Raw genomic sequence first — 19,055 nt, 5'->3', positions numbered from 1 at the left:
ACATTTGGGGGTGGGAGGGAATTTCCCCCCAGGTCAGATTGGCAAGAACCAGAGCGGGCTGGCAATGGGGTTCAGGCTTTTTCAAACAGAAGTTGTGGGCCAGGATTATCTGGTCTATCTCACCACATCGAGTCCCTGCCAGGGCCTTGGGCAGTGGGACCCCTCGTCCCTTCTGTTCTTGGCTGGTTTAGTCCCCTGCAATGCTTTCGTCTAGAGATTCAGGTACCAGGCTTAGTGCAGGTGTTGGTGGCTTAGGGGGCCAGACCACACGATTTCTTAGCCCTGGACTTTAACTCTCTGACAGATTAAAATAGGACGATCCCAGATCTTTGTGAGCTGGGAGGCGCTTTAAGCCCCCTGCTGGGTAGGTTTAGCCCAGAGAGAAGTCACAGAAGAAAGAAGCAGCGGCTGTCCCGGAATGAAATTGCGTACCTCATCGGTTCCCACCTCCAGTCACATGGTGCTACGCTGTCAAATAGTTAGAACAGCTCACCTGGGGTGGGATGGGGTGGTGGGTTCAAACCCCGCCCCGCCCTGCCCCGCCCCCTCTGGGAGAGACGGGATAAAGGATGCCCTGAAGGTTAGGTGGTGGGGTGGGTTCTGGTGTGGCCTAGGGGATAGGGTGTTCACCTGGGGAGTGCAAAGTGGTGGGTCCAACCCCTCCCCTGGAGCAACAGGATAAGGGATGCCCTGAGTTCTGGGGGTCAGGACCCCGGGCATTTGGTTCCCTGACGGTGGCCCTGTGCTTTATTATTGGCTCTGCCCCAGGCTCTGTTCTCATGTACTGGAGATTTAGACAACGGATCGTTTTTTCACAACATACGAAAACAATAATGATTAAACATTCAAATTATATTAAAAATACCCATGTCCACACAGTTGTTTTGTAAAGTAAAATGGGCCTTACCACATATACCCATAGGCTACGTCTACACTGGCATGATTTTCCGGAAATGCTTTTAACGGAAAAGTTTTCCGTTAAAAGCATTTTCGGAAAAGCGCGTCTAGTTTGACAGGACGCTTTTCCGCAAAAGCACTTTTTGCGGACAAGCGTCCGTGGCCAATCTAGAAGCGGTTTTGCACAAAAAAGCCCCGATCGCCATTTTAGCCATCAGGGCTTTTTTGCGCAAAACCGTACTGTGCTGTTTACACTGGCCCTCTTGTGCAAATGATTTGTGCAAGAGGGCTTTTGCCCGAACGGGAGCAGCACAGTATTTCCGCAAGAACTCTGACGCTCTTACATGAGATCGTCAGTGTTCTTGCGGAAATTCAAGCGGCCAGTGTAGACAGCGGGCAAGCTTTTCCGCAAAATCATTTGATTTTGCGGAAAAACTTGCCAGTCTAGACACAGCCATAAGATGGAAATACGTACATCCATTTAAAACCCGACGCCATAATGAAATCCATAAGGCGCACACAGCAGTGTTAACTATAGAGCTCAGCTTTGCAAATCCTTATTCATAAATGCAGACCTATAAAAACGGCAAGGCACAAAGATATTTAAAAAAATTGCTATTAACATTAATTTAAATAATAATTTTTCATTCATTTTTTTACCGTGTTTTTTTTAAAGTCATTTTTTTGCTCCATGGATGTGTATATGTGTAAATATGTCCAACTCCATACATTTGTACTATACCCTGCAAATAATCACACCAGCCCTGCTCCTGGGGCTTGTGGCTGGCACTGAATGGGGCATGCGGGGTAGTGGTTAGAACAGGGGACTCGCCAGCACACCTGGCTCTATTGCCAGTTCTGCCAGGATCTTGCAATGGGACCCTGGCCTTCACTTTCCGGTGCCTCAGTTTCCCTCCCTATAAAAAAGGAAATTAATACCTCCCAGCTACGTGGTGCCATTCATGAATGTTTCTGCAAAGATCTTTGGCTCACAGGACCGATGAACGTGACCATCGTTATTCTCCTGGCCTTGTTAACAGAACCAGCTCATGGGCAATCATATTATGGCAAAGAAATTAAAGTGCTTAGAAGCAGAGGGAAGCAATGATCTTTGGTCCGTGTTAAAGGTTAACATTGCAGACACGTTTATAATCATAGCTTTCACCACTGCGGCTCCTCAGGGGTTCGAAGCCGTCACTGAGTTATGTTTTTCTTTTTCTTTTTCACCCCCCCCTTTCTTCTTCCAAGAGACCGAAAGGGGGAGTGAGAAAAAAAAACTATTTGTTTGTCTTGTCTAATTTAATTTACGTTATTTATCAAAGAGACAGGTTATTTGGGAAACCAGATGGACCCAGGCTACAATCATCTGTATTTTCAAAATGTGAAAAATTATATCAAAGTGGACATATGAAAAGAAGAGTGTGTGTGTGTGTGTGTAGCACATGTGAGCTTTTTGACCCTCATCTGCCTGGCCCCTTAATCACATGCCCCAACCCAGCCATGGGGGATAAAGGACAAAAAGACCCCCCTCAGGGGTTAATAGACGTCCGGGTGGGGACAGTATCTTCTAAAACAGCCATGTCACAATTATTTAGCTCCTCTGGTTTTCAGCCATCTCATTAGCTGGCACATCCTCTTGCTGGGAGTGACGGATGGGGCACATCTTCAAAGCCATGCACCTCTGTACCCAGTGCTTTTGTTTTGGGGACTGAGCAGGTGACTAAATCAGCATTTGTCTCGTTTCCTCCGGGTTCTTTGTTATCCGAAATGCAACGAGGAAAATAACGAAGCAGAAACTGATCGCGCGGGGGGGACGGGGCGGAATGTTGCTCTCTCTCCTTTTTTTGGTTTGTTTTGCTATTAGCTGAGAGCGAGCAGATCATTTAATTTTTGCCCTTGTCATAAAGAAAGAGACGGCTGGCTTAGAAGGACGTGGTGTGTTCTTTCCTTACTTACTTCCCGCGTCTCTCCTCTTCAGAGCCATGCGTCTGGCTCCTCTTTCTTTCTTGGCTTTGGAAGAGTGAGACAGGGCTGGATCATGGCGATCCAAGATCCTGTGCGCACCAGGATGCTGGCCCTCACGGCTTCACCCCCCATTTGCTATCGTGGCCGCAGGGAGTCCTCCTCAGTTGACAGCCCTTAAAGCTTTCGCTCCAGGCTCTCTGCAGACTCTGGCAGACTTTGCTGAGATTCTGCTGTAATCACCTGACTCCAGGAGCTGAAGCCTGGAATGCCTGTGTCTTAAGCTGCCCAGGTGCCCTCCTGATCACACGTCGCTCCCACTGTAGGGCCCATCGATGATGAGCAGTCGGAAGAACCAAGGGGGAAATGCACACAGATGTCCCAAGGATTGGCTGGCTGGCGACTGTTCCCCAAAGGCAGCTGCCCACGGCTGTCCCCTCTACCTGCATCTGGCCAGACTCTGCCTATTCCTGTGGGTGTGGAGTTATGGGGAGAGGGGCACATCTGGAGCTTGCCACCCCGTTGTGTTAGGCAGAGTGGCAACCCTGGGGAATGCAGGGGTGGTTCTGTGCCCAGTGTCCTAGGCTGTATGGGTCTGTGGAGTGCGGGGGGAAGAGGAGCCAGAGGAGCTGGGCACGTTGTTCTGTTCTTCCTCTGCATTGGGCCCACTGACAGCAGAACAGCCAGTGGGCCCCCACGTATGCGCAAACCACGGACACGACCTGCCTGGCATTCGGAGGGTGCTGCACTGCTGCTGGCTGGTGCCCAGCAAGCTGCTGGCTGCACTGCTGGCTGCGCTCTTCTGACACAGCCAGGGCTTCTGCATATACTCAGTAGAGTTGCCAACTGTCTAATTAGGCAAGCCCAAAGACCCTTGTTCCGCCCCTTCATTGAGACCCCACTCCCACTTACTCCATCCCTCTTCCCTCTCTCACTTTCACCAGGAACGGGGTTGAGGTGTGGAAGGAGGGTGGGGTACAGTCCTGATCTTCACAACATCCTCTGGCAAGGAGTTCCACAGGTTAACTGTGCGCTGCCACTGATGTCATTCCATCCTGTCTCTCCTGCATGCTTTGGTGCAATGCTGTAGGGCACGCAGGATCTGGGCTAGAAGCTCTGAAACCAAGGGGAAAAGGCCAAGCCAGCCGACAATTTTAGCCAGAAACCTCACCCAAAAACAAAAACGTCGGTTTGTTCCAACTCACCATTTTTTACATATGTCTGGTTTTTTGTTTTCCGACCGATCAGGGAGTCGCCCGTTTTCTCCCCAGGACTTGGTAATACTGGGAAGGGCAAGTTTGAGGGAAGCGGGGGGGACTGCGTATAACGGGAATGCAGAAAACTGAGTGTTCGGATGGTGCCTGGAGTGCAGGAAATCAGAAAATCGAAGGCCCCTAAGACGGGGGCCAGCCCTTTCTTGGCCCTGGACACCCTGCACGATGTCCTGGTACGCTGCAGAAACGTGTCCAGATGCTTGATCGTAACAGTAACCGAGACGGGTCTGAACAAAAACCCCAAACAGAAGCCTGGGGGAGCTTTGAAACCCCCAAGCCTGATCTGCCGCCAGACTTTGCTGCTGGCTTCCTCGCCAGGATGCCGGGCCAGCCCCACCTAATCGGGGCAGCCCTGAGCTTTGGGGGCAGCCTAGATCCTGATCTCAAGAGTTTCACTGGACTCTTGCTCCGTCTAATGCTGTCCTGGCTCATACCAAGCCTTTGCACCCTCCACGCGCCCGGATGTGGTTTTCCTCGCTGCTTTCCTGTCTGCCTCCGGTACAGGGGCACAGCCTTCTCTCCCGGTGCCTGCTCCTCCGTCAAACGTGATCACCCATGCCCGGGACGTACGTTCGTGCTGCGCCCCCAGATCCGAGAGCGCTGTGTTTGTTCAAAGGCATCGTGGCTCCCATGAGCTGACAGAGCCATCTAGGGCGTATCCTGCCCGCTGTGGATCCCTCGCCTGGGTCCGGAGAGTAACTATTCCCCCTCCTATTCCTATGACTGTGAAATTTTTTGGCCTCCTAGCCATCCAAGGGCCATTTAGCCAGCCACATTAATCTGCCACTGACAGGCCTTAGGGAGGCTCCATCCATCTCAGCTCAGCGCTGGAGTCGTGATGAAGTTAACACTGTGTCCGAAGGGCCCCCGCCATCTCCCTGACTCCCACGCTTTATAAATGATCTGAAAGCAAGTGGGAAAATTGAAATTTAACGGAGACCTTCCCCTCCCAGCCCCTGAAGCCCCGGCCCAAGCCAGGGTGAGGAAATCACTCACCGGATCCCGCCTGTCACACGAGGGGAGGTGGTTTGTAAAGGACACTAGGGACTTAGCAGTGAAAAGAGAGAGCGAGCAAATGGAACAATCCCATGACTCGAAAGCGTCAGACGTTGCGTGTTTCCAGGGAACATTTGCTGACGGTTCAGCAGACCAGAGTCTGTGGCAACTGCTTGGCACGTCCCTGGCACCCGCTTCCTGCAGGCTGCTAAGTGGTTATGCCTAGTCCTGCCGTAGGTGACATATGGAAGGGGCAGGAGGGATCACGCACCCCTCTAGATATTAATTGCTGAGGTCGGGTGCCCAGACTCTTCTCCCGGCTCCACCTTCCCCACAGGGCACACACCAACTCTGACTCCTGCTCCCTTAAAAAAAGCCCGGGAGTTAGACTCTGAAGGGTCAGGAAAGTAGCAAAAGGAAGCAGGCAACTGTCAAGAAGAAACAAGGCTTGACCTGGGTCTTTTGCTTATGTTATTGTTTGCGTTACAAGTGATGGGCAGCACCGGTTTCCAAACTATGGGCCGTGACCCAGCACTGGGTCGGTCACACAGTGTCAGGCCCTGGGTCACCAAATTTCCAGTTTAAAGCCTTCCTCACTAGGTTAGCCAGTCTATGTCCATGAATTTATCTAGTTCTCTTTTAAACTCTGTTATAGTCCTAGCCTTCACAACCTCCTCAGGCAAGGAGTTCCACAGATTGACTATGCGCTGTGTGAAGAAGAACGTCCTTTTATTTGTTTTAAACCTGCTGCCCATTAATTTCATTGGGTGGCCCCTAGTTCTTATATTATGGGAACACGTAAATAATTTTTCCTTATTCACCTCCTCCTCACCACTCTGGCATGAGCTAGAGCAGCTCACAGGCTGCTCTGATTCACACCAAGGGCCAGGCAGGCACCGGAATACAGAGCGCGTGCATGTCCCTGCAAGCACAGGGCCAGGGCGAGAGCCATCGTGCCTTTGTGATGTGCAGGCCAGGCTAGCGCAGCAAGGAGAGCAGCCCCCAGAGGCTGACTGGCCCTCTGGCCCACCGCGCTCACTCTCCCATGCAGGGACGTGGGCTGAGAACAAGCTCAGCCGGCTGCTGCCCATTTGTTCTGTGAATCAGGCATCGACAGGGTCATCCCTAGGGGGCCGTGGGGCCTGGGGCTACCCCCACCCCAGTGCCCAGGTGCAGGGCCCAGGGCAACCCTCCTGCTGCAGGCCCCGCTCCCGCCAGCCCCTTTCCCCAAACCCCACCCCTATTCTGCCCCTCCCTGCCCCTCCTTCCCCTGAGCAACAAGAGCCCAGGGATGACAGGGCCTGGTTGCCACCCCTCCCGCACGCCCAGTGAAGCCGAGTGCAGGGGGCTGGGACAGGGTGGTGGGGTGGGGCGGAGAGGAGCAGGCTGCAGTGCTGGGAGTGTGTGTGTGGGGGGGGGGGACCCCTGCTGCCACCCCATGCTAGGCTTCTCCCCTCAGGCCATCCTCTGGACCACTCCTAGGACTGTTGAAGCAGCCACCATGGGGCCCCCCCTCCCAAAATGCAGGGGCAGGGGCAGGGGCGGCCGCCACGAATTGCGCAGTGGACGGGACGGCTTGGGGAGCAAAGGAGGAAGTCCAGGATGAAGCCTCACAACCGTGGGTTTAGCAGGGCAATGCTCAAACCACTGAGCTATTCCTTCCCCTGCCTCCTGCACAGTGCTGCAAGGCACCTGGCCCCATCCTGGTGTGAGGCAGCAATCTGGAGGCCAGGGAGAGGAGGAGAGCGAAGGGGAGCATGTGGCCCTGCATGCCCCCTCCCTGGCTGCGTCTAGATTGGCATGATTTTCCGGAAATGCTTTTAACGGAAAAGTTTTCCGTTAAAAGCATTTTTGGAACAGAGCGTCTTGATGGGCATGGACGCTTTTCCACAAAAGCACTTTTTGCGGAAAAGCGTCCGTGGCCAATCTAGACGCGCTTTTCCGCAAAAAAGCCCCGATCGCCTTTTTCGCGATTGGGGCTTTTTTGCGGAAAACAAATCTGAGCTGTCTACACTGCCCCTTTTGCGCAAAAGTTTTGCACAGATGGACTGTTGCCCGAATGGGAGCAGCACAGTATTTCCGCAAGAACACTGACAATCTTACATGAGAGCGTCAGTGCTTTTGCGGAAATTCAAGCGGCCAGTGTAGACAGCTGGCAAGTTTTTCCAGAAAAGCGGCTGATTTTCTGGAAAAACTGGCCAGTCTCGACACAGCCCCTGTGTGTTCCTCGGGAAAGGTACCACGCTAGGTGGATTCCATCCCTGGGGGTCCAGCCAGGTGGAGAGCGCTCAGCAGGGAGGGCCTGGGTCTGTCAGTCACCCCTTCCCTTCACTAAGGTGCAGGTGTGGGTGTGTGTTGCCCAGCCCAGTGTGAACCCCAAACTCTTAAAGATAAGAAAGTAAATAAAAGGACTCTAGCTACCCGGTATTTCTTCTGAACAGGGGCTCAGTCAGCTCGCCCTTAACGGGAACGTGTGCACTGCAGAGTTCTGATGGCCGCCGAGCTCGCTTGGATAAGAATAATTTGATCAGTCCTGTATTCAGCCTTGGGAAACATGATCACCTTGCCTGCGGACAGCCGTGTTCCCGTGGCAGGAGTGGCCCCCTGGGCAGTTTCCAAACCTGCACGCTGTGGCCACGAGATGGTGCCACTGTACCACTAACCTCCACCAGTATCTGCTGAGGGTGCAGCCAGACCCGTGTGACCCAGCCAGGCTGCTTAGTTTGTTCCATGTAGGACTTTGGCACAGCAGGAAAACACAAGACCTAACTGAGGTAGTAGAGCAGAGGGGCAGGGAAGTCTGGGTGCTCCTGGCTGATTTATTTTAAAAACTCCCACTTGAAAATTAAACTCAGGAAGAGGAGGACAGGGCAGGGAAAGTCACCCTAAGAATCTCTAGTCCTGACTGATAATGCCCCTAATCCAACATTTATTGCTGTAATGAATCTGCAGTAGCCATGACTTCCCCAATGTGCAGTGTGGCACATCCCAGGCCTGCAGAACTTGGTGGCAGCCATGGGGATAGAACTCAGAACCTTCTACTCTAGAAGTCCAGGGACAAAGAGAAATCTTGATCAGCTGTTAGCAGTACAAGGTCGATAATAGATATGGATGAGCTGCTCTGACTATCTCCAGGAGAAGGTAGTGATTCATTAGGACTGAAAAAGATACAGAGTAAGACAACAAAAATGATCAAGAGTATAGAGCAGCTTCTACTGAGTTTAAAAAGTCTGCAACTGCTTAGCTTGGGGGGGAGGGGATATGATAAAGGTCTATAAAATCATGAATGGTGTGGAGAACGTGAACAAGGAAGTATTATTTACCCCATTACATCACAGAAGAACTGGCGGCCTGATGTAATCAATAGGCAGCAGGTTTAAAACAAACCAAAGAAGTACTACTCCACACTTTGCAAGTCAATCTGTGGAACTCCTTGCCACATGATGTTGTGCTAGGACTGGACAATATGGATGGATCTTTCAAAATGTCCCTGTCCTGTTCATTCCTTCTAAAGCATGTGGCACTGTCCACTGGTAGACAACAGGATACTGAACTTGATGGACCATTTACTGTGACCATTCTTATGTTATCATTTCATGAGTGCTACTACTATGCTGAGTGCTACATAAACACTAGGCATGTCCAGTAAGACAGAGGGTTGGGGGGAACTGAATGAAACCTTCTGCTCTTTATCATTGACATTTTAAAAAGTTTCCATGGGCTCTGTTTAGCCACAGAGGATACTATGCAGCAGCCGCCAGGTGTTTATAAACCTGTTCAGACATGGACAAAGCACACAGTGCGTCAGATGTTGGGCTGGGTTGGATCAGGTGTAGCAAAAGGTGTAGTCTGGAGAGGGACCTGAAAGCATAGACACACAGAAATGAGAGGTGGGAAAAGCCAATCCAGTTTCATGCCTTCAGTGAGTTCAGATGGTTCATTTCCTATAGGCGAGTATCTTGTGCTTTGGGCAGTTCAGTTCTATTAGGGTAAATTCAAGTTTTATTCCTTTTCCTTTTTTTTTTTTTTTTTTGCTGGTTTCAATAATTACACCACATGCACCGGAATATCAGAGCTTTGAAAGGCTGCAGTCATTGATGCACTGGAAGTGATAAACCCAGTCTGTGCCGTCCTAGAGGAAAACAGACATTCAGCGAGGGCAGATTACCCTAGGGCAGATTACCGTCATTAGAACAGGGCGAATAATTTGTAACCAATAACAAAATTAGCCTCTATCTGGGAGCTGATCCCAATTTATTTCCTACTCGGATTTACTCTGGAGGATTTTTTCATCTTGGGTTTTCACACTCCCTGGCTTGCTTGCAGGCGGTTTGCTGGTGGTCAGACCAGGATATTCCAAATTCTAGCTGAGGGATTTGGTTGGATACATCATATGCTATTTCTTTTCTGTGTTCCCTGACTGGGTGAGCCCAAAGGCCCTTCCAAAATGCGTACACAGGCATGCAAGGTTAGAATCTGCTTTCTGGATGAAATTCACCCAGGTGGAAAGAGCCTCACAAGGAGTTTTGTGCATCATTTAAGTCCCATTCACACCTATTGAACCTAGCTTTGGATTAACTCTTGCTTAAAGCAGATAAGGGGTTCCAGAGATGGTGGTTGCGGCTAGTGGCAACTGGGAAATCAATCAATGTATTCATAGTTCTAAAAGCACCTGAAAGTTGTTTGTAGTTTGATCAGAAAATATTCTCGCTCTCTCTGTCTTTTTCTCTTTCTTTTTCTTTCCAGCCTCCTGATCCTGCAACATTTAAAATTGTGCTTCTTCCTCTTTGAACTCCTGAGCTGATCCTCTTTACACAAAGGCTGGGGAAGCTGCCAGAAAAACAGGGAGTCTAGGCTGGGTGGCTTTGAGGGCACGTTGCATAAATGATGGGTTGGAAGATGGCCTGTGTCAGCAGTGACTGCAGTGGGGTTAGGGCCTGGCACAGGGGTGGGCAATAATTTTTTGCCAGGGGCCACTTTGGAAATTATTGGACATCAAGCAGAAAGGGCGAGGCCAAGATACTTCCGGGTTCCCCACCCCCAGACAATGATTGGTCTGGGGGCGAGGGAGTGCCTTTGCCCCGCCCCCGCATCCTCCCTAGGTGCCCATGCCCCTGGCGTGGGAGGAGGCTTCCCGCGCTCCCCTATCCCTAGGCCAATTAGGGCTTGGGGGCAGGGGAGCGGTGAAGCCTCCGCTCTCCCCCCCACCCTGTGAGCAGCGCATGGTGCTTCAAAGTGCCACGTGCTCCTGGAAGGGCAGGAGGAGGCTTCATGAGCTCCCCTGCCCCCAGGCTTTAATTGGGCTGGGGGCAGGGGAGCAGCAGGGTTTCCGTGGGCTGGATCTACCTGCTTGGCGAGCTGGATCCGGCCTGTGGAGGCCCTTTTGCCCACCCCTGGCCTGGCATGTTCTGACTATCAAAATCCAGTGAGGGTAGGACGTGCTGCACCCATCTCCTGGGCCCACCGTGGGCCTGATTCCTGGACAGCTGAGTACGATCAAAGACTGGGCTAGCCTCCCGTGTGTTCCAGGAGCTCTGGAAAGGAAGCTCCTCTCTTGTAAGTTCCTGTGCTTGGCTGCCAGCAAAAGCAATCACACTCTAGAACAAACCCACCCTCTGAGTCTGGGTGAAAGCTCGGACAAGCCTCCTGTAACATTGGAGACGGGTCAGGAAGCTGCTTCTTGCTCAGGGGTCTTGTCCCTTCTCGGCTGCTCTCTGCAGGAGCTGATACAGGCAGACCAAGAGTCTCGGAACAACCTGAGACCAAGCAGTGCAGCTATGAAAACTCAGGAGACCTCTAGTCCTGTCCCTGCTCTGCCACAGACCTCCTGCTAGCCTGTGTAACCTTGGGCACGTCACTTAGTGGTTCTGAGTCTGACTTCTCCAGGCGGGGGGGTGGGGTCAGACAAGTACACAAGAGTGATATTACTTTACGGAGTATCTTGCATATTCTTCTGAAGCAGCCCACACTGGGGATTCCTCTAGAGAGACCTGTAGACCAGCGGTTCTCAAACCTTTTGGCCTGCAGTCCACCATCCTCAATACAGATCTTTCTGTGGACCAACCAGCAAGTCACCCATGATGATAAAATGGGTGCAGGAGTGGACTTGGGGGGGTGTCTGTGAGGGAGGGAAAGTGTAGAAGCAGGGTGGGGGTGGGGGTCTCAGAAGGAGGGGGGTGTAGGAGCGGGGTGGAGGGGTGAGGTCTCAGTGGGAGGGAATGCGGGAGGGGGTTGGGAGTGCCGGGTCCGGGCATGAGGGGTCGGGGGGCGCTTACCTGGCTCCGTGCCTCCCACTGCTCCCAGGCACTGCCCCCCCCCCCCCACTGTTCCCATTGGCCCTGCGGCCTCCAGGTAAGTGGTTTCCTGCACTGCTGGGGAGGGCGGGGGGGTGGGGAAGCAGTGGCAGACCGGTCCCGGCTGCTCGCTGCATTTCCCATTCACAGCATGAAAAGCAAGAGTGCGTTTCCAAGGGATGCAGCAGCACTCGGCAATTTATGTACCAGTCAATTATTTATATCTGGGGCCCTATTCCACTTCCTTCTGCGAGATGGTATTTATGAATGCAGGTGGCCTGACGGTGGCTTTATTGTAAACCTGAGCACATATGCTGCGTCTCCTGAATGCGTTCTGAACGGTGACAGTGGCCATCTGGGCGTGGGTGCCACAGGGTGTGTGGGGGGGAAGGGGGGGAACCCAGGAGAAACGGAATGAATTAGAAGGAAAATTTAAGCTGGGAGGGAGGTGGACCCGATGGGATGGGACAGATCTTTTCCTTCTCTAATGACGGTGTTCCTGTTTTATTGTGGTAGGCAGAGCTGGTCTTAGGGGCAGGCAAGCCAGGCGGTTTTCAAGGAGCAGTCGACAGAGCCCGTCTTAGGGGTGGGCCGTGACTGCATTTCCGGTCTGAGGGGCCCCCAGGTTTCACTGCTTACTCCCAACTCCCCTGCTCCCCTTTTTCTTTTCTTGACAAATTTTTGTCTGGTATTTTTTTAAAACCATCTGGCAAGTCTACGGGTGAGCTGGGCGGTCGCCCGGGGCTGCCAATTGCCTAGGACCGGCCCTGGTGGTAGGACTGAACATAACTTCACAGACATGGCTGAGGTCTGTTCTGGCCTGATAAAGTCTAATTCTGATGTTTCCAGAGAAACTCTACCCCTCGACAAAGCTCCAATGAGGATATTAATAAAGTGCCAACACGCTCACCCAGACCAAACCCACGTGTGAGGCCTTGCTTTGTCAGAGTTGGCCATCCTTGCTACCAGGCACCTGTGACCTGGTGCCTAAGGATTCCTTGCTCTGCTTGCTGAACATGCATGGATGAGAACCTGAGGCCCTCTGCCAGAGGCCTTGTGGTCCTGCCAACCCCGGCACCTGAGAGACAATAGAGAAATCCTCCAAGCGGGCTAGAGTGGCAGCGAAGGAAGGCATATAAAAGGAGCTGGGGAACAGAGCAGCAGTCAGTGCCTCTGGAGACCTCAAGCTGTGCAGACTGGGTGACTGGGAGAGCAGCACCGTTGCGGACAGCCCTGTGTGGTGACCTCAGTGAAGACTGGACTATGCTGGGACGCAGAGATAAAGCCCTGAGATAAAGGGAGGATACCCTCAGAGCCATGCAGAGCGGTGCTCTGGCAACAATTTAAAGGGCCTCGGGCTCTGGCTGCTGTAGCAGTGGCAGGAGCCAGAAGCCCCGGGTCCCTCGGAATCGCTGGGCCCTGGAGCAATTTCCCCCTTTGCCTGGTTATTTGCATGAGCTAGCTTGGTGACTACACCCACACCGGGGCTCCCTCCAAAGGATCATGCTGCAGAAAGGTGTGTGGAGGGAGGAGACTTCTGCTGCTCCCTCCCGTGAAAGCAGACACCTTCGCCAGCTTTGGGGGAGCAGCGCGTCTCGACATCCCACCCGCCCAGGCCTCCCTGGTGCTATCGCCTGTCGTCCCTGGCCGTAAAGCCCGGTGCACACCAGCGAACAGCTGCGATTAATTAAAAGGAATCACAGACCCTTATCGGGAACATCTGGTCACCTCCCCGGGGTGGGGGGGCTCAGTGCAAATGTGCCGCTTTTGCTGTGTTAGACTAAGGGACAGCTCAGCTTGTCAGGAGCCCCGGAGGTTGGCTGGGACGTGGCTCAGGGACACCTCTCTGGGAGCCCCCCAGCGGGCTGGCTGTAAAGTCGGATGGAAACGATTCCACGAAGCACAGTTCAAATGCTCCACTCGTAATGGGCTGAGGCCCACCTGGCTTGGGGAGGGGTGTCTGAGATGGGACGCTCTTGACCCCTGGAGAGGCTGGTTCAGGCTGACCCATCATGGGGCAGGAGAGATCTAGGCACAGATTTCAGGGAGCTGAGCCAGCGCCTCTGTTGGGTAGGCCGGAGGCACATCACCCCGGATCTCCCCTCTTCTCTGGGCCTGGTATGTTCCTTGCTCAGGGAGCAATCCCACCCCACACCTGACCCTCTGTCCTTACAATGTGCCCCCTCCAACCCAGCCCTTTCTACACTAGCTAGAACCCAAGAGTCTGGATGCTCCCATCCCCTGCTGTAACCACTAGACCCCACTCAGACTATCTTACTGCCCCTGTATAAAACTATGGTACACCCACAACTTGAATACTGTGTACAGATGTGGTCTCCTCACCTCAAAAAAGATATTTTGGCCTTGGAAAGGGTTCAGAAAAGAGCAACTAAAATGATGAGGGGTTTGGAACCGGTCCCATATGAGGAGAGGTTAAAGAGACTGGGACTTTTCAGTTTAGAAAAGAGGAGACTGAGGGGGATTTGATAGAGGTCTATAAAATCATGAGTGGTGTGGAGAGGGCCGATGAAGAAAAGTTATTTATTAGTTCCCTAAATAGAAGAACTAGAGGACACCAAATGAAATTAATGGGTAGCAGGTTTAGAACGAATAAAAGAAAGTTCTTCTTCACACAGCGTGTAGTCAACCTGTGGAACTCCTTGCCAGAGGAGGCTGTGAAGGCTAGGACTAGAATAGAGTTTAAAGAGAAGCTAGATAATTTCATGGAGGTTAGGTCCATAAAAGGCTATTAGCCAGGGGATAAAATGGTGTCCTTGGCCTCTGTTTGTCAGAGGCTGGAGAGAGATGGCAGGAGACAAATCGCTTGATCATTGTCTTAGGTCCACCCTCTCTAGGGCACCTTTGGTCTGACCCAGTACGGCCGTTCTTATGTTCTCCCCTTCCGGAGCAGGGACAGATCTCCAGTCTGAGTCCCATGCTTGAGTCGTTAAAGTTCTGCAAGTCCCCATTCCACAGCTTCTATGAGCATAGTACTGCACAGCATTTACGGGGGGAAGGGAGGAAATTGAGCAGCACTGACTGCTTGGCCCCCCCTCCTGAGGTCCCGGTCCACTCCCGCTGTGGGCGGTGCTATGGTGCCCCCCTCCATGAGCTACGGCAGCGCAGGCTGGAACCTCTTCACGCTGTTTAAAATTCCAGCCACCATGGCTAATATAGCCTCATTTCTGCGAAAAAAAGCACAATTAATCGCCGAGGCGAGGAGCTAATGCCGCGTCCTCAGCTGCTCGGGATATTAATAGGTGGCATTTCCACATTCCTATTTTACATTCAGCCTGAAGGGGGACTTTGAAAAAAAAAACCCACACACCCAACCTTCCCTAATTAAATACCAGATTAGAAAAATGGCTTTTCCCTTCCTGCCTCTGCTCCATTACAGGCCCAGCAAGAGGGCAGCATGACGCAGCCTGCGAATCCAGGACCGGGGGGTGGAGGGGTGTCCCGGGCAGCTGGGCTGATCCCTCCCCTCCCGCACCAAGGAAGGATGGGGAGGAGCGATCCCTTGGCCGTGCCGCCCAACCCACAGCAAACCGGACTGCAAGGTGAGCAGAGGGGTTTTACCAGGGAGGGACCGTTGTCTCCTCTGGCTCAAAGAACCTGAGGGGAGCGGGAGTGGGGGAGTGGCAGGAAGGAGAATGTCTGATCTCGAATATACTACTGGATAAATACATGCAACTATTTTACTGCTAGATGCATGCAGGCGCCTGCCACCTGTGTGTGCATGCTCTCTCTCTCTCTTACACACACACTGAGGAACTCTCACATGCACAAACACATGGCTAGACCGACACAGCCGCATGCCCAAACATGCATTGGTTACCATACACCCACACGTGTGTGCCGGCATCCATATGAGGGTGTGTGCACATGTACAGATTCACACATGCGGGACTTGCCCCCTCCCCCACCCAAGACACTGTCCAGCCATTTCACAATCACGAATATCAGAACAAACCCAAATTCAAACTCTCTGGTATATCTGCTTCACACTTTCTCCCTCCCCCTGCACCCAGAGGTAGGGTTGCCAGATGGTTTAACCAAAAATCCCAAACACCCCCTCCCCACCCAAAAAAAAAGGGGGGGGGGGATTCTGTGGAGGGGAAAAAAACGGGGAGTCCGAAGTTGTTGAGCAAAACCAACCAAACAAAACCAGCATGGCCCCTTTAAGAAATGTTTTTGAGGCTTTTTGGCCCTGCCATCTCGTCTTCCTGCTCCGGGCCAGACAGCTCCCCTGTGGAACCAGGTAAGCACCTGGCTGGGTGCCTCCTGGCTGGGAAAAAATCAGAAAATACCAGACAGTTTAGGTGTCTGGTATTTTCTGAATTGTTTTTTACCGGACAGGAGGCAAAAATACTGGACTGTCTGGGTCAATACTGGACACCTGACAATTAGGGTCGCCAGATGGACCCCCCCAAAAATACCGGACATGTGGTATTTTGGTCAAGCAAAAAAAAAACCCCAATGCAGGCTAAAAAATTTTGTCAAGTAAAAAAAAAAAGGAGCGCAGGATAATAAGTACTGCCTCCCCAGCAGGGCCAGCCCGAGGCATTCTGACGCCCTGGGCACGGGCATGCGGCGCCACCCCCGGCTGTCTGGCTCGGCTGGCGCTGCTGGCGCGTGCACCGGGCAGTGTAGGGCCCCAAGGCCATGGGGGAAAGGTCGCTGCTGGCCGGCACCACGGGGATGCGGGCGGGCCGGCGCTGCGGGAGCCGGGCACATGGCGCCTGATGGCAGCTATAAGGGATGCTGCGTGCCCCTTACAGCTGCCATCAGGCGCCCCCTATCGGTTGGCACCGTGGGCAGCTGCCCGGCTCTCCCATGCCTCCGTCCGGCCCTGCTCCCCAGCCACTCCCTCCTCCCCTTCTGATGGGCCCAGATCGGCAATTGCAGCTCCGCCTCCCAGCTGGGACTCCCAGGTTCCCAGCGCCAATCGTGGCCCCGCCTCCCAGCCTGGGAGTTCCAGCCACTCCCCCAGCCCCCACCAGGCTTCTGTGCAATCACAGGCACCTAGCGCTGATCGTAGCCCCGCCTTCCAGCCACTCCCCCCGCCCACGCCAGGCTTCCGTCCGGTGCGCAGCCAGAAAAATCAGAGAATACCGGACATTGCACATGTCCGGTATTCTCTGATTTTTTTTTAACCAGACAAAGAGCACAAAGAGTGGACTGTCTGGTAGAATAGCGGACACCTGGCAACCCTACGGAGGACAAAACAGAACAAAGACCAGGTGCCCCGTGCTGGAGTTAGGGGCACTGCAATGAGCAAGAGGCCAGCAAGGGGAGCACTCAGGTTGACAAGACACGCTGGCGCGGCTCACAAATACTTTGTGCTTGCTGCACGATCCCCAGTCCAGCAGGGCTTACTCCTGCACCAGCAAGGCCAGGCGTTTTCCAGATCTCCTGCTTCACGTTAACCCCCTTCCAGGCAGTGCCAGCCCTGCTAGGCGGAGGTTTCAGCCGGCCCTGAGCCTTCTCAGCACCTGGCTAAGGCAGCAGAACATGGAGAAGAGGGCAGGGGGATGGGGAGGGAAGAAAACAGGTTAAAGGTCTTGAATGCCCCTCGGGGGACAAGTTCTCCTTTTCTGACCGCACATTTCACTTCAGTGAGCTGTGAAGAGGCCCTGGGCGTTGGCTACAACAGCTGTCAATCAGGCCCTCCCTGGGATTAGCAGGCCTGTCAATCGCCCCTTCTCTGCGGGCACTGTGTCCCCTCACAAACTGGGCCTTTCAGAGATTAACTGTAAAGCTCTCGCTCTCTCTCTGCAGTGCGTGGTCCTGGCCAGTTCTGTTAACCTTGTTTACACTCCCAGGCTGCACTGCACCTCCACCAGGGAAAGGCAGTATCATCAGCAAATGTCAATTCTTCTTTGCGGAAGTCACAGAGGAGCAATAAAATGCAACAATATTCAGATCCAGCAGGCCTCCCTGCGCTGTAACTTGCGACAGGAAGGCTGTGATTTGTATGATTTAAACGCTCTGCGGAGTTCACCAATTCACACTTCCTCTGGTTTTGTTTTGTTTGTAGTCTGGTCGTTGGAGCAGAGAACTCGGAGGCTAGACACGTGCCTGCCACTTACCTGCTTCATGGCCTTCAGAGAGTCCCGGTACTTTTCTGTGTTTCTGTTTACATCACTGCAAAATGGTTATGATATGGTTAAGGCAGGAGTCCCCGCATGGCATTACCCACAGTCTTCCAAATTCTTTCTGTGCGAGCAAATGCTCAGTTTTGGGAAGACTTTCAGAACTGATAGGGTACGTGTGAAACAAAAACCAACTAAACTTACACACCACTAATTTCCTCGGCAATTTGCTATCAGGCGACAGAGGGCCATTGCTGGCATCAGAAACTGGCGCCAGAAGAGAGAACTATAAATACCAAACTTCCAAGATCATTAGTGTTCATGGAGACCCTCTAATAGGGGTTACTGATTATTACAGCGTATGCAGATAGGCTCTTCATTATCCCACAGAGAGACTTCTGGAAATGAGGACTTTCCCTTATCCTGTTCAGAAGAGACAAGAGGAATCCTTGACTAACGATGACACTTGACCATAACCCATGGATATTAGGCAGTGGGGAGCAAAATAGTGGATTCACAGTAATGGAAGCCAAATTAGCAGAAAGCTCAGAATAAATGCAACATCTAAAAATACAATCACATAATATAAAGAGGATAATTAAAGCAACAGTCGATTAAAGCCGACATGTGTTCCCCATTGTGCTTTCTGTGAGGGCTGTGGTCTTGGAATATCAATCCATGAGCAGGTCCCTCCTGGGAGAATGATATCACAGCCTGATCTGGCCTTATTATGGTAGCCTCAGCTCTGTGATCTCGCTTGCTCAGTGTGTGTGTTCTTTGGGAAATGTATTACATGAGCCAAAAAGTATGATAATACATCTGGCGGGAGCAGCTCCTTCTCCCCTGGTCTGTGGGGTGAGAGCAAAGCTCTGCATGAGCGCACAGAAACAGCCCCACAAGCCTTCGCCCCAGAGAGTTGGCCAATTTATTTCTCTGATATTGACAGAAAGAAGGATGAAACGCTTTGACGGGGCAACACAGTTGGCCAAAGCCTCAGCACATCTGCAAAGGACAAAATTAGGAATGAACAAACTGGATTAGATCATAATCCTCCGGCAATAAGGTCCGGACCCCTTGTTTCACTCAGGTTTGAAGCCGTTGGGATGGCTTTTTTTTTTTTTTTAAGTCTTCATTTTTCATCCTAGGTGTTGTCTGTTACTCTTGCCAAAGGCCTGTGAGCAGAACCATATGGCTGGTGTATCAAGTTGGAGTAGAACCCGGGCAGGCCAAAAACCTAGTGACAAGTCCTGGCCCTCGTGAGGACCCCAGCCCAGGTCTAGCTGAACCATGGGTCTGATCCAATATGGCAACTCCTATGTTCCAAAGTGATTTGCCCCGTGGGTCCCTGCTTTGTTGTCCCATGTGACTGAGGTCTCCTTATACCTCAATAGCCAGGTCCATACTGAGGTTTAGGCACCATGTCTGCATTGCACCAGCACCCTACAACATATCTAAATGCCCAAAGCCATCTCCCTGCAGGCTTGTGTTAAGACCTGGGAAGGATTTTCTGGACTGGAGTGGAGTAGTGGATTCCCCCC

At 52.4% G+C, this 19,055-nt stretch overlaps 1 long non-coding RNA gene across 1 annotated transcript; it reads left to right on the top strand.

The window, feature by feature from the left end:
• The first annotated feature begins 8,193 nt into the window (after nt 1-8,193).
• Nucleotides 8,194-18,141, top strand: LOC142819923 (uncharacterized). The gene is made up of 3 exons (XR_012897607.1): nt 8,194-8,270; nt 14,820-14,982; nt 17,463-18,141. It is a non-coding gene; the product is annotated as an uncharacterized LOC142819923 (long non-coding RNA).
• The last annotated feature ends 914 nt before the right edge of the window (nt 18,142-19,055 follow it).

The sequence above is a fragment of the Pelodiscus sinensis genome, chromosome 25, assembly GCF_049634645.1.
Source record: "Pelodiscus sinensis isolate JC-2024 chromosome 25, ASM4963464v1, whole genome shotgun sequence".
Taxonomy (NCBI): domain Eukaryota; kingdom Metazoa; phylum Chordata; order Testudines; family Trionychidae; genus Pelodiscus; species Pelodiscus sinensis.
This window is presented reverse-complemented; position numbering and strand designations above follow the sequence as displayed.